Raw genomic sequence first — 15,134 nt, 5'->3', positions numbered from 1 at the left:
CCAGGTGTGGTGGCTTATGCCTGTAATCACAACACTTTGTGAGGCTGAGGCAGGAGGGTTGCTTGAGCTCAGGAATTAGAGACCAGCCGAGGCAACACAGTGAGACCTCGTCTCTACAAAATAAAATAAAAGTTACCCAGGTGTAGTGGCACACACCTATAGTCCCAGCTAGTTGTGAGACTGAAATGGAAAGATTGTCTAAGTCCTAGAGGTTAAGGCTGTGGTGAGCCATGATCTTGCTACTGCACTCCCATCTGGACAACAGAGTGAGACCCTGACTCGAAAACCAAAAAGTTTATATCTATATAAACATGTATATATATATATATATATATATATATTTGTAGTATATATATATATCATAGTAATCAAAATAGTCATTACTGGCACACAAACAGATGTATAGATCAATGAAACAGAGTAAATAGTCATTTATTGTCAACTGACCTTCAATAACACTGCCAAGAATATACAATGGAGAAATGATAATCTCTTCAATAAATGGTATTGTGAAAAGTATGATCACTTACAAAAGAACAAAATTGGGCCTTATCTCATACCACCTACAAAAATCAATTCAAAAATGTATTAAAATCTTAAACATGAAACCTAAAACTGTAAATCTACTAGAATAAAACATAAGAAAAAAGATATCTGACACTGTTTTGGGCAATGATTTTTTTGGATGTAACCCCAAAAGCACAATCAACCAAAGCAAAAATAGACAAATATGATGCATTAAACAAAAAAGCTTGTACCCGACAATGGAAACACAAATAAAATATACAAACAACTTACAGAATGGGAGAAAATATTTACAAACCATATATCTGATAAGAAATTAATATTTAAAATATAAAAGCAACTTAAACAACTCAATAACAAGGCAACAAATAACCCAAATTAAAAATGAGCAAAGGACCTAAATAGACATTTATTAAAAGAAGACATACAAATGGCCAACAGGTATATTTTTTTAAATGCTCAGTACTACTATTTATCTGAGAAATGCAAACCAACCCACAATGAGATAATACCTCACATCTCACCTATTAAAAATAGCTATTATCGGCCGGGCTCGGTGGCTCAGCCTGTAATCCCGCACCTTTGGGAGGCTGAGGTGAGTGGATTGACTGAGCCCGCGGGTTCGAGACCCGCCTGGGCAGCGAGACCTCATCTCTACAATAAACCAAAAAATCAGCCGGGCATGGTAGCGCACGCCTGTAGTTCCAGCTACTTGGAAGGTTGAGGCGGAAGGATCGCCGAAGCCCAGCAGATCGAGGCTGCGGTGGCTGGGAGTAGCCACTGCATTCCAGTCTGGGCGACAGAGTGAGACTCCAACTCAAAAAAAAAATAGCTATTACCAAAAAGACAAAAGGTAAGAAATATTGGTGAAGATATGAAGAGAAAGGAACACTTGTACACTTTTTTTTTACTGGGGATGTAAACTGGTACAGCCATTAGGAAAAGCAGCATGGAGTTTGCTAAAAAAATTAAAACTAGTACTATCATATGATCCATAAATTTTATTTCTAAGTATATATATGCAAAGGAAATAAAGTTGGCATCTCAGAGTGATCTCTGCACTTCCAAGTTTACTGTAGCATCAGTAACAATAGTCAAGATATGGATCCCACCTGGGTGTCTATTAAGAGGTTAACGGGTAAGGAAAATGTGGTATATTTGTGTGTGTTTATTGTGTGTGTGGGTGTGTAATACAATATATATAATGGAATACTATTCAGCCTTAAGAAGGAAAGAAATTCTGCCATTTGTGCCAATATAATTGAACCTGGAGGACATTGTGCTAAGAGAAATAATCTAGACACAGAAAGACAAATACTTAATGTTCTCACTCATATGTGGAATCTAAAAAAGCTAAACTCATGGAAGCAGAGAGTAGAATACTGATTGATAGACACTGGGGGTGGAGAGGAAAAGGGTTATGTCTGTCAAAGGATACAAAATTTCTGTTGTGCAAGATGAATAAGTTATGGAGACCAAATGTACAACATGGTAATACTGTAGTATATACTTAACATTTGCTAAGAGTATAAATCTTAAATGCTTTCACCACAAAAAAAAGGTAACTATGTGAGGTGATGAATATGTTAATTAGCTTGATTCAGGTAAACCAATTTATAATGTGTACCTATATCAAACATTGCATTGTACACCTTAACTATATAAAATTTTTGTCAATCATACCTCAATAAAGCTGGGGAAAAAATAAATAAAAGGTAGGCCTGGAAAAAAAGATACAGTGAGATCTAATATGTGTATAATTTGAAAAGAAGCAATAACTGAAGAGATACTGGCATCAAACATATTCAAATGACATATTCAAAATGTCTTAAGGACCCCAAGCAGATTAATTATTTTTAAAAATCCACACTGAAGTACATCATGATAAAAATCATAGTAAAAAAAGAAAAAAATGTAAAAGTGTCTAAGGAATAAAGATTAATTGTCTTCAAAAGAATAATTAGGAATGACAACTGACTTCCCAACAGAAACAACAGAAGCCAGCAGACAACGAAATTTTTTTTTAAATGCTGAAAGAATCTGACAGCCAACTTATGTACAAAAAGATATACTTGAGGGATATTTCAGTAAAATAGCCCTCAAGGATAAAAGTGAAATAAATGTACTTTTATACAAACAAAAACTGAAAATATTTGTCATTTGTAAACCTGCACTAAAGAAAAATGGTCCCTGATGGAAAATCTGAGATATGTGAAAAAATGAAGAATAATAAAAATGGCAAATATGTACATAAATATAAATAAGTGCCAAATGTACACAACAATAATAGCAATATCCTGTTAGGTTTTTTTGTTTTTGTTTTTATTTTTGAGTTAGAGTCTCACTCTGTCACCCAGACTGTAGTGCAGTGGCCACTCCCAGCCACTGCAGCCTCGACCTGCTGAGCTCCAGCGATCCTTCCACCTCAGCCTTCCAAGTAGCTGGAACTACAGGCATGTGCTACCACGCCCAGCTAATTTTTTATTTTATTGTAGAGATGAGGTCTCACCAAGTTGCCCAGGTGGGTCTCGAACCCGCGGGCTCAGGCAATCCACTTACCTCAGCCTCCCAAAGTGCTGGGATTACAGGCTGAGCCACCAAGCCTTGATCCTGTTAGGTTTTAATTGTAAAAAGAATAAAAATGTTAAAAATGTTAAACTCAGAATAGACAGCAAATAGAGTTATAGTTTAAGATTTTTTTGTGTTGTCCAGCAACAGGATAATTTCCATTAGACTTTGAGAAATTTAAAGTACAAGCTGTAATTTCTAGGATATTTAAAACTACAGTAAAAGAGTCTGCAACTTTCAAGATAATAGAGGGAGCAAATGGAATGATAAAACATAATCAACCCAAAAGAAATTAGTGGCAGGGGGATAAAAAGAAACAGAACATATGAAGCAAATAACAAATCCAAATATATTGGTAGTTATATTAAATGTAAGTGCACTAATTGCCACAATTCAAAGGCAAGGATTGTCTGATTGGGTTTTTTAAAGGATTGCTGTTTACAAGACACAAGTAAAATAAAATGATACTGCTAGCTTGTAAGTAAAATGATGGACAAAGATATACCATGCAAACACTCTCCTTAAAGAAAAAATCTGGAATAGCTACATTGATAACAGAAAAATGTAGTCTTTAAGGCAAAACAAGCATTCATAAAGGTAGAAACTTAATAATAATGAGTTCAATTTACTAAGAGGTTACAACAATTCTAAATTTGTAGGCATCTAACAGCAGAAATTGACAAGGCAAAAGAAAAAAGGTAGACAAACCCCAAATCATCATATTTTCAAAAACTCTCTTAGTAATTAATAAAATAAATACATAAAACACCAGTATAGATATGAAATATTTAAGCAACACAATCAGAAAATTGATCTCACAGACATTCATAAAATACTAAAATACAAAATTGTAAAATATATGATTTTAAAGTACACACAGAAAATTTTCCAAAAATGGGTTGAAAGTACACAACATATAGTCTCTAACTATATTCAGTCCAGCTGTAAATCAATACCAAAAAGATAACAGAATAGCCAAAATTCCTAAACAAGCAAGGCTGCTGATTCCTGACTCCAAGATCAACCCTGAAGAAACTAGAGGGAAAACAGAAAACTATGAGAATCCTGGAGGTGACAAGAGGGTGCTTTAATGAGTGGTGATTAGGTGGTGGTTCTGACTAGTGAACAAGTCTGTGAAGGGTGCAATTGAAAAGGAGCTTGGGCAGGAGGGGGAAAAAAAGAAAAGAAAAGGAGCTATTAGAGTTCTGCTCTTGCTCCTTCCTTTCTGTTTCCTTGAAACAAACGTTCCTTCCCCCTCACCTATTATGACTCAGACTTCTGTCCCAGGAGTCCACTGGAGTAAAATAAGGGCAGCAAAGAAGACTGTTTTAGTGAGGAACCAAGAAAAACATGTAGAGACCAACTAGCCTAACATATTAATTCTCCATCCCTACACCTCCAAATCTCAAAGGCTGGTAAAGAAAGAACCTAAAAATAATCTCCACAATAATCCAGACAACAGGAGTTCTTAAAAAAAGAGGAAAAAAAGCTATTTTAATAAAGAGAAGAAAATGGAGATAAATTCCCAAGAATTAAAAAACTAGAAATGAAAGACTTCAGATTGAAAAGGCCATAGGGTGCCAGAGAGAAACAATTTTTAAAAAATTCCAACTACACATATTTTAGTAAAATTTATGAAGGTCAAAGAAAAAAATTTGTACAGATTACAGCACATGATCTACAAAGAAACATGAGGTAGATTGACATCATATTTTCTGACAGCAACATTGGATATAAGAAAACAATGGAGTCACATGTTTAGGGTGTGGAAAGAAAAACAAAGCTGTCATTTTGATACAATGAAAATATACTGAGATATACAAGGTGTTACAAGCTTTTCCCACCAAAATGCATAGTGTAAAAAGTCTTAGATTAATAATTTAAAAAGGAAAGATCAATGTAATATAAAAAGAGATATAAATTTAGTTTCTGTGCTCCTGGTTCCTATAATGCAGCTCCTGAAATCTCTGGACCCTCCAGAATGATAAATGTCTTTTTAATGCTGATGAGATGACTGGTAGCTGGGGCCCCTAGATAACTTCATGATGAGGGCTGGTCACCAGAAAGACCAAGGCGTAATTAGAGACTTGGGACTTTCACCTATGTCCCAAACCCCTGGGGAGAGTAGAAGGGAAAGGGGATGAAGCAGTTGACTGCTATTGGTCAATGATGTAATCAATCATGTCTACGTAATAAAGCCTTTACGAAAATTCCAAAAGATGGGGTTTGTGGAGTTTCTGAATTGCTGAACATGGTGGAGGTTCCTGGAGAGTGGCAGCCGAGGAGCCATGGAAGTGCCTTGCCCCTTCCTACATACCATGCCCTATGCAGCTCTTCCCTCTGGCTGTTTATCCATATCCTATGCAATATCCTTTAAATGAATGGATAAACATAAGCAAAGTGTTTCCCTTAGCTCTGTAAGACATGCTATCAAATTAATTGAACCCTAGGATGCAGGTTTTGGAAACCTACAGTCAGTCAGACGTATAGGCGACTATCTACTACTTGTAACTGGCATCTAATGCTGGGCAGTCTTGTGGGACCGAGCCCTCAGCCCACTGGGATCTGACACTATTTCTTAGTAGATAGATAGTGTCAGAATTGAATTGAATTATAGCACACCCAGTTGGTATGCACTGGAGAATTGCTCGGTGTGTGGGGGGAAAAAAATCAAAACTCAAACGTTTGGTCACAAAAGTGTCATGTAAAGTGACTGGAAGAGAGTAGGAAAAACAATTTATGTTTTTTTTTTAATCTCTAATAATCATTCAAAAAATTCTCAAGACATAGATAAATTAAAGGTGATTAAATTCCTTAAGTGCATTGTTATTTTAAAACAGATGAACAAAAACAATATCTTAAGGAAAAAGTGAAAAAGAATAATATATCCACTATAATCAAAATTAAAATTCTAAACTTTAAAAGGCTATGTAATATCTAAATGTAAATCTATAAAACTTTTAGAAGAAAACAGGAGAAAGTCTTTGTGACTTAGGGTTCAGTGAAGGGTTCTTGGACATGATACCAAAAGCAAGATCCATAAAGGAAAGAAATAGATAAATTGTATCCCATGAAAAGTAAAACTTCTGTTTTGCAAAAGATCTTATTCCGAGGATAAAACAAGCCAGCAATTGGAAGAAAATATTTGAAATTCACATATTCAATAGAGAATTCATATCGAGAATATACAAAGAACATCTAAACTCAACAGTATGAAAACCATCTGATTAGAAAATGGGAAAATTACTTAAACAGACATTTCCCCAAAGAAGACATAGGGTTGGCAAATAAATACATGAAAACATATTCAACATCATTAGACATTAGGAAAATGTAAATTAAAACCTGGTGAGATATCACAACATATCTATTAAAACAGCATGAATTAAAAATACAGATAACACCAAATATCAGTAAGGATTTAAAGAAACTGAATCTCTCACACATTGCTGGTAATGTAAAAATTGTACAGCTACTCTGGAGATTAATCTGGACACTTCTTTTTTTCCCTTTTTTTTTTGAGTTGGAGTCTCACTCTGTCGCCCAGACTGGAGTGCAGTGGCTGCTCCCGGCCACCGCAGCCTCGAACTGCTGGGCTCCAGGGATCCTTCCGCCTCAGCCTTCTAAGTAGCTGGAATTACAGGCATGCGCTACCACACCCGGCTGATTTTTTGATTTATTGTAGAGATGAGGTCTCACTGCCCAGGTGGGTCTCGAACTCGCGGGCTCGGGCAATCCACTCACCTCAGCCTCCCAAAGGCACGGGATTACAGGCTGAATCTGGACACTTCTTAAGAAATTAAACCTAGACTTATGCCATACAACCCAGACATCTCATAACTGGGAATTTGACCTAGAGAAATGAAAATCTGTATTCATATGTAAGTATATACACAGACATTCATAACAGTTTTATTTACAATAACTAAAAATGGGAAATTGCCTAAATACCCTTCAAAAAATGAGGAGCTAAACAAATTTTGGCATGTCCATACTATGGGAAACTACTTTGGCATAAAAAAGAATGAGCTATTGATACAAAATCTTGGATGGTTCTGAAGGTTCCACACTGTATGATTCCATTTCTATAACATTCTTGAAATGATAAAATTATAGAAATGGAACAGAGATAAGTGATTGCCAAGGGTTAGGGGAGAGGAGAGAGGGTGTGACTGTAGAAAGGCAGCCCAAGGGCATTCCTTAGTGGTGATAGAATGGCTCTGTGTTTGGGTTGCAGTGGTATTATTCAGATCTACACATGTAGGTAGTAAAATGTGTTATAAAATTATACATACACATGCATTAAAAAATGTATACATACAAGAAAATTGGTGAATTCTGAGTAAGGTCTACAGTCCAGTTAATTATATTATCATGTCAATTATTTTCCCAGTTTTGATGATGTGCTATGATTCTATAAGATGTCACCTTTGGGGCAAGCTGGGTGAGGATACAGGGTACTTCTCTGTGCTATTTTTGCAACTTGTGCATCTAAAATTATTATTTTGAAAATACATTTTTAAAAGCCTATATCAGTAGTCCCCCCTTATCCTCAATTTCACTTTCAGCAGTTTCAGTTACCTTTGGTTAACCAATGTTTAACAATATTAAGTGGAAAATTCCAGAAATAAATAATTTATAGTCTTTACATTGTGTGCAGTTCTGAGTAGTGGGATGAAATCTAGAGCCATCCTTCTCCCTCTCACCAAGGACACAAATCATTCCTATGTCCAGTGTCTCCATGTTGTAAGCACTACTGCCAGTGAGTCACTTAGCAACTGGCTGTGGTATCAGATATTCTGAGAGAAAAAAAGACTCCATTTACAGAACTTTTATTACAAGAGACATACATAATTTATAAATTAATTGTTCTATTTTATTATTAGTTATTGCTATTAATCTCTTCTTATACCTAATTTATAAATTATAACCTATAATTTATACATTATAACCTATAATCTTTATCATAGGTATGCATGCAAAGGAAAAAAATAGTATAGTACTACTGCAGTTTCAGGCATCCACTGGGAGTCTTAGAACATATATTTTGTGAATCAAGTGGGCCTACCGTTATAGTGATATGAAGTATTGGCAGTAGAAAGAAACCAAGAGAGGGGAGAATGTACTCAGCATCTTGTTTTATTTGGGAGAATATGTTTGTATCAATTCAAAATATTTTTAAATTATTAAAAATTAGCTTGAACTTGTAATATATTGAAATATTATTAAGAGACTAGAAATAAGTCTAAATACATCAATAATTGTAATAAATGCAAATGGATTAAACACATCAATTAAGAGATAGATAAATATTATCAAGTTGAGGTTTTAGAAATCTATTTATATGTTACTTACAAGAGATATATTTAAAGCATAAAGACAGGCCAAGATTAAAAGTAAGAACATAAATAAAAATATATTAGACATGTAAACATTAAAGAAAATTTTTAAAACTTGTCGAATTAAAGTAACATTATATAAAATTGACTTTAGCAAAAGCATTATTATATATGGAGAGGACAGTCACCTAATGATAAAGATGCTCATTTCATCAAAAAGAAATAATAATTCTAAACAAGTTCTACTTTATAGTCCAAAATGGTCAGAAATAACCAGTATACTCCTGGAAAAGAGAGAGGAGTAGGAAAAGAGTGTTTACTCTCTCTAATATCAGAATGTACTATGAAAGAATAATAATAAAGTTATGTAGTACTGACCCAGAAATAAACACAGTGACCAGTGGAATAGTACAAACGCAGATCTCTGCATGTGTGGAACTGAGGTATGTGCAGAGAAGGAAGGAAAGGCTAGCTAATAGCAGAGCTGGGAAACAAATGATCCACGATACTGAAAAAGCTAAAATGGTATTCCTTCCTCAAGTCACATGTAAAATCAATCCAGCCCAGTTTCTGTTCCCATTTTCTCTTTTTTTCCATCTCCTCTTCCTTTCCCAGCATGGGGAAATTGCCCGGTGGCAGAGAACATAGAAAAGAAATACAGAGTAAAAGGATCACTTGGAGGTACAGGGCCATGGCCCAGAATGTGAGGGTGTGGAACTGTGGGAATGCAGGTAATGGAGGGAACTGGGGCATGTATTAGCAGACTATGGGCTGAGAATGCAGGCCAGAGAAGAGAGGAAGGGAACTATAGGGGATAGCATAGGGCTATGTGGGGAGGTGGAGGGAGGTAGCCAGTGTGGTTAAAGTTTGGTTACACTGAGTAAATAAATAAATTGTTCGAGCAAGTACATAATATGCTGATGACTATGGGAGTCAAGATTCTCAAGACATTTACATATAAGAAATATGAGAACACAGGAGCACCAGCATTTATACAACAACTACTAAGTAAACTAAAAAAGATATTGACTCTAGCACTATTATAGCAGGGGACTTGAATACCCCACCAACAGCCCTAGATAGATCATCGAGGCAAAAAATCAACAAGGAGATCCAGAATCTAAACTTGACACTTGACCAAATGGACTTAATAGAAACCTACAGATTATTCTACCCAACAACCACAGAATATATATTCTACTAAGCACCACATGGAACATACTCCAAGATTGATCTCATCCTTGGCCATAAATCAAGCATAAACAAATTTCATAATGTTGAAATCTTGCCATGCACATTCTCAGACCACAGTGGAATAAAAATAAATATCAACACCAACAACATTTCCCCAAAGCCCACAAAGACATGGACACTAAATAGCATGATGCTGAACAACTACTGGGTCAATATTGAAATCAAAGCAGAAATTGAAAGATTCTTGGAAACAAATGGAAATGAAGAAACATCTTACCAAACCTCCGGGATGCCCTGAAAGTAGTTCTCAGAGGGGAATTTACATCTCTATGAGCACACATCAAGAAAATGGAAAGATCAGAAGTTGAGAGCCTAACAAATCACCAAAGGGAGCTGGAAAGAGAAGACCACCAAAACCCCAACTTTAGAAGAAGAATCCAAATCACAAAAATAAGAGCCCAAATATGGGACATAGAAGACAAAAATATCATAGAAAACATTAACAAAACAAAAAGCTGGTTCTTTGAAAGAATTAACAAAATTGATGAACCCCTCGCCAGAATGTCCAAGAGAAAAAGCCCAAATAAACACAATCAGAAATACAAAAGACCAAATCACAACTGATTCCGAAGAAAAATAAAAGATTATCAGAGATTACTATGTACACTTGTATGGAAACAAACTTGTATAATCGAAATAAAATGGAGGACTTTATGACATCACACAACCTCCCCAGGTTGAAACAAGAAGACATTGAGACAGTAAATAGACCAATAACAACCAAGGAAATTGACTCTTTCATACAAAAACTACTAAAAAAAAAAAAAAAAAGCCCACGACCGGATGGCTTTCCAGCAGAATTCTACAAAACATACAAGGAGGAGCTGATTCCAATCCTACTGAAAGTATTCCAGGCAATTGAGAAAGATGGAATTCTCCCCAAATCATTTTATGAAGCTAACATCACACTGATACCCAAACCGCATAAAGATCCAACAAAAAAAGAGAACTACAGGCCAATATCCCATATGAACATAGATGCAAAAATCCTCAACAAGATTCTAGCAAATCAGATCCAAAAACACATTTCAAAAATTATCCACCATGACCAAGTAGGCTTCATCCCCAGGATGCAGGGCTGGTTCAACATTCATAAGACCATATATGTCATTAAATACATTAACAGATGTAAAAACAAGAACCACATGATTATCTCATTAGATGCAGATTTTGATAAAATCCAGCATCCCTTCTTGATAAAAACCCTCAAACACCTAGGTTAGAAGGTACATACCTCAAAATAGTAAGTGCCATCTACGATAAACCCACAGCTAACATATTGCTAAATGGAGAGAAGCTGGAAACATTTCCCCTGAAAACTGAAATAAGACAAGTCTGCCCACTCTCACCCCTCTTGTTCAATATTGTGTTGGAAGTCCTAAGTCAAGCAATTAGACAAGAGAAGGAAATCAGGGGTATCCAAATAGGAAAAGAGGAAGTCAAGTTATCCCTCTTTGCTGATGATATGAACCTATACCTTGAAAATCCAAGAGAATTTGTCAGAAACCTGCTTACACTGATAAAGGACTTTGGCAAAGTCTCAGGGTACAAAACAAATGTGCGAAAGACAGTTGCATTCCTATACACCAAAAACAAGCAGGCAGATATCCAAGTTAAAAGCGCAATCCCATTCACAATAGCCACACACAAAAATGAAATACCTCGGCATCTTCCTAACCAAAGAAGTGAAAGACTTTTACAATGAGAACTACAAAACGCTGCTCAAAGAAATCTAAGAAGACACAAAAAAATGGAAAAATATTTCATGCTCATGGATAGGAAGTATCAACATTGTTAAAATACCCATCCTACCGAAGGCAATCTACAGATTCAATGCAATACCCATTAAGTTACCAACGTCATTCTTCCTAGACCTGGAAATGACAATACAGAAATTCATATGGAAACATAAACAACCACAAATAGCCAAAACAATCCTTGACAAAAGAAACAAAGCAGTAAGTATAACACCTCCAAACTTCAAACTTTACTATAAGTTTACAGTAATCAAAGCAGCCTGGTATTGGTACAAGAACAGGCACATAAATCAATGGAACAAGATTGAGATTTCAGAAGCAAAGCCTCAATTTCTCAACCAACTCATCTTTGACAAAGCTTCCAATAACAATCACTGGGGAGAGGAGAACCTGTTCAGTAAATGGTGCTGGGAAAACTGACTGACCACGTGCAGAAGATTGAAACAGGACCCCTACCTATCACCATACACAAATATTAACTCTAAATGAATCAGGATCTAAACATAAAACTTCAAACTATAAGAATCTTAGAAAATGCAGGAGACACCCTTATGTTAGCTGTGGGAGTAGATGGCACTTACTATTTTGAGTTAAGTACCTTCTATGCCAACCAATTCCTATTCAGAACCCTAAAGGCCAACGCCTTAAGAAATAAGGTAGACAAGTGGGGCCTCATCAAACTAACACGCTTCTGCAAAGCAAAAGAAACCATCAACCATCAAGAGAGCAGGGAGACAGCCCACAGAATGGGAAAAACTATTTGCCAACTCTATATCTGACAAAGGCCTAACATCTAGGATCTACAAGGAACTCAAACATGCCGAAAAGAAAAAAACAAACAGCCCCTTTAAAAAGTTGGCAAAAGACATGAATAGACACTTCTTAGAAGAAGATATATGGGCAGCCAACAAACACATGAAAAAGCGCTCAGCCTCACTCATCATTAGAGAAATGCAAATCAAAACCACATTGAGATACCAACTAACCCCCGTAAGAATGGCCATCATTAATAAAACAAACAACAACAGATGCTGGCGAGGATGTGAACAAAAAGGAACGCTTCTACACTGCTGGTGGGAATGTAAACTAGTGCAACCTCTTTGGAAGACGTGTGGCAATTTCTGAAAGAACTAGAAAATGACCTTCCATATAACCCAGCAATTCCTCTATTGGGAATATACCCAGAGGAACTCAAATCATTCTACAAAAGAGATACCTGCACAAATGTTTGTTGAAGCTCTATTCATAATTGCAAAAACATGGAACCAACCATGTTGCCCACTGAAGCTGGCCTGGATAAAGAAAATGTGGTACCTATACACAATGTAATATTATGCAGCCATAAAGAAGGATAAATATATGGACTTCGCAGCAAGTTGGATGGATTTGGAGTCGATCATACTCAGTGATCTATCACAGAAACAAAGGACAGAGTACCATATGTTCTCAACTCATAAGCAGACCTTGAACAATTATAATACTATAAGAAAGGATTTGGCAGTAATGGGAAACTGTCAGGGGAGGGGAGTGGGATTGGCAGTTGAGGGAAACTCTTAGGGGAAGGAGGGGTATACCTCATCAACAAGGGTACCTATATAATCAATGTTTGTATACCTAACCCTGAATTGTACCCCACATCTTTATAATAAAAAATAATAATAATAAATAAAACTGGAAAAAAAAGAAATATGAGAAAGTTAGAAAGAACTCCAAGTTATTGAATTGATATTGGAAGTATCAACATAAACTCAGTTTTGTAATATCTTTTAGAGACTATATAGGCACAGAAATAGAGATGTGTGCATGTGTGCACAGGAATGTGTGTGTAAATAGATACATGCATGTATTCCATACTTCTATTTTTCTAGAGGGCCTAGAAGCAATAAGACTCTAGTAGCAATGGTGTAACGAGGTAACCTGAGAGGGCTTGCGCATAATGTTTACCTATTCCAAAGAAGTCACCCAGAGGTCCAGCAGGAAAAGACACCGATTTATTAGAATTTCCAGGAGGCAACAATGGCAGCAGGTTGGTGAAGAATTGCACCTTGAGGCAGTACAACAAACCATTTTATAATCAAAGCAAGCAAGTCACCTGCAACCCATGACTCATTACCGGGAATATGCATGCCCTTCAGAGACCAGCTTTGGCCAGAGGCCACTCCTTGAGGGAGATGGAAGAAAAAAGCCAGGTATAGAAGGAAACAGGAAACAGTCTATGTCCGAACAATACCTCACAAACAGACACTTCCAGGCCCTGGATCTTGGTTTTCAAACTAAAAGGAACTAGAGCTTTTGAAGAAATGGCTGATTCCAAGGCTGGTTCAAGACAAGATAATCCTAGAATATCTTTTTGTGTCAGAAAGGGAGAATGAGCAGGGTATACTGAAAGGACACAGAAATCAGCTTGCAGGGACTCCCACTGGCTAAATAAGGAACAACATAAGCCTCGAAATAATAAGAACAAACTACAGCACATTAAATAAAACAGGAATCTATGAGTTCATACTAACATAATTGACAAATAAATAAACAGCGAGAGCACTTCCTTAAAGGGGAATGCCAAATAATAAATTTTAAAATAATGAGGAAAACAGAAAATCTCCATCACTATAGATGTAGTTGATTACACAGTAGTCAATGGATGCTAAGGCTGTAGAGGGAGGATTTGATGAGGACTAGAATATCAGTGCAATCTCAGAATATGCCCCCACTAATCAACTATAAAAGGAAGAAATTATGAATTTAAGGAAGAAGAACCAGGCAGGCACAAACCCATGTTAATATGGTAGAACAGGTCAACATGGTGACATTATTCATCCTAATGAGATGCACTGGAAGAACACAGTTTCATTACTGAGGTAATACCACCGTAATTGAATGGTCTGACCATGTTCATGAGGAAAAATCAGATGAAGCATGATGAAGTCACCATAAAATGTAAGGCCTATAATGTTTGAAACCATCCAGGACATGAAAGAAAAACTGAGAGACACTGTAATTTTTGAATGTTAAGCCAGTTTTGACTACATTCCTAGAATAAACAAAATATGCTTTCCCTTTTGTGAAATTTATTTTAGGGTGTATGTGCACATGCTTTATCTTTATTCATTTATTTATTTGTTTTGGATTGGAGTCTCATTCCGTCGTCCAGGCTAGAGTACAGTGACACATTCACAGCCACCCATCGTCAACTTACTTGGCTCCAGCGATCCTTCCGCCTCCAAGTAGCTAGAACTACAGGCACGCGCTACCACGCCCAGCTAATTTTTTTGATTTACTGTAGAGATGAGGTCTTGCCAAGTTGCCCAGGCTGGTCTCAAACCTGCAGGCTCAGGCAATCCACTCGCCTCAGCCTCCCAAAGTGCTGGGATTATAGACTGAGCCACCGAGCCCAGTGTGAGCATGCTTTAAAAAATTGGCTTGGGGAATTCTTAAAGTTCCTAACACCGATTTTTGTGACAGTTTGTAATTTGCTCTTTCATTTTATTTAATGTGCTACTTTACAAACAAGTTTTTCATTTAATATAATCAAACTTATCAATCTTTTTCAGTTCACAATTTTTATGCTTATTTGAGGTTTAAAAATACTCATCTATATGTTTCACTTAGTATTTTATTTTAATTTTTTATTTTATTTTTTTGAGTTGGAGTCTCACTCTGTCGCCCAGACTGGAGGGCAGTGGCCGCTCCC

The sequence above is a fragment of the Carlito syrichta genome, unplaced genomic scaffold (genome assembly GCF_000164805.1).
Source record: "Carlito syrichta isolate Samal-C Ts95f unplaced genomic scaffold, Tarsius_syrichta-2.0.1 Scaffold309155, whole genome shotgun sequence".
Taxonomy (NCBI): domain Eukaryota; kingdom Metazoa; phylum Chordata; class Mammalia; order Primates; family Tarsiidae; genus Carlito; species Carlito syrichta.
This window is presented reverse-complemented; position numbering follows the sequence as displayed.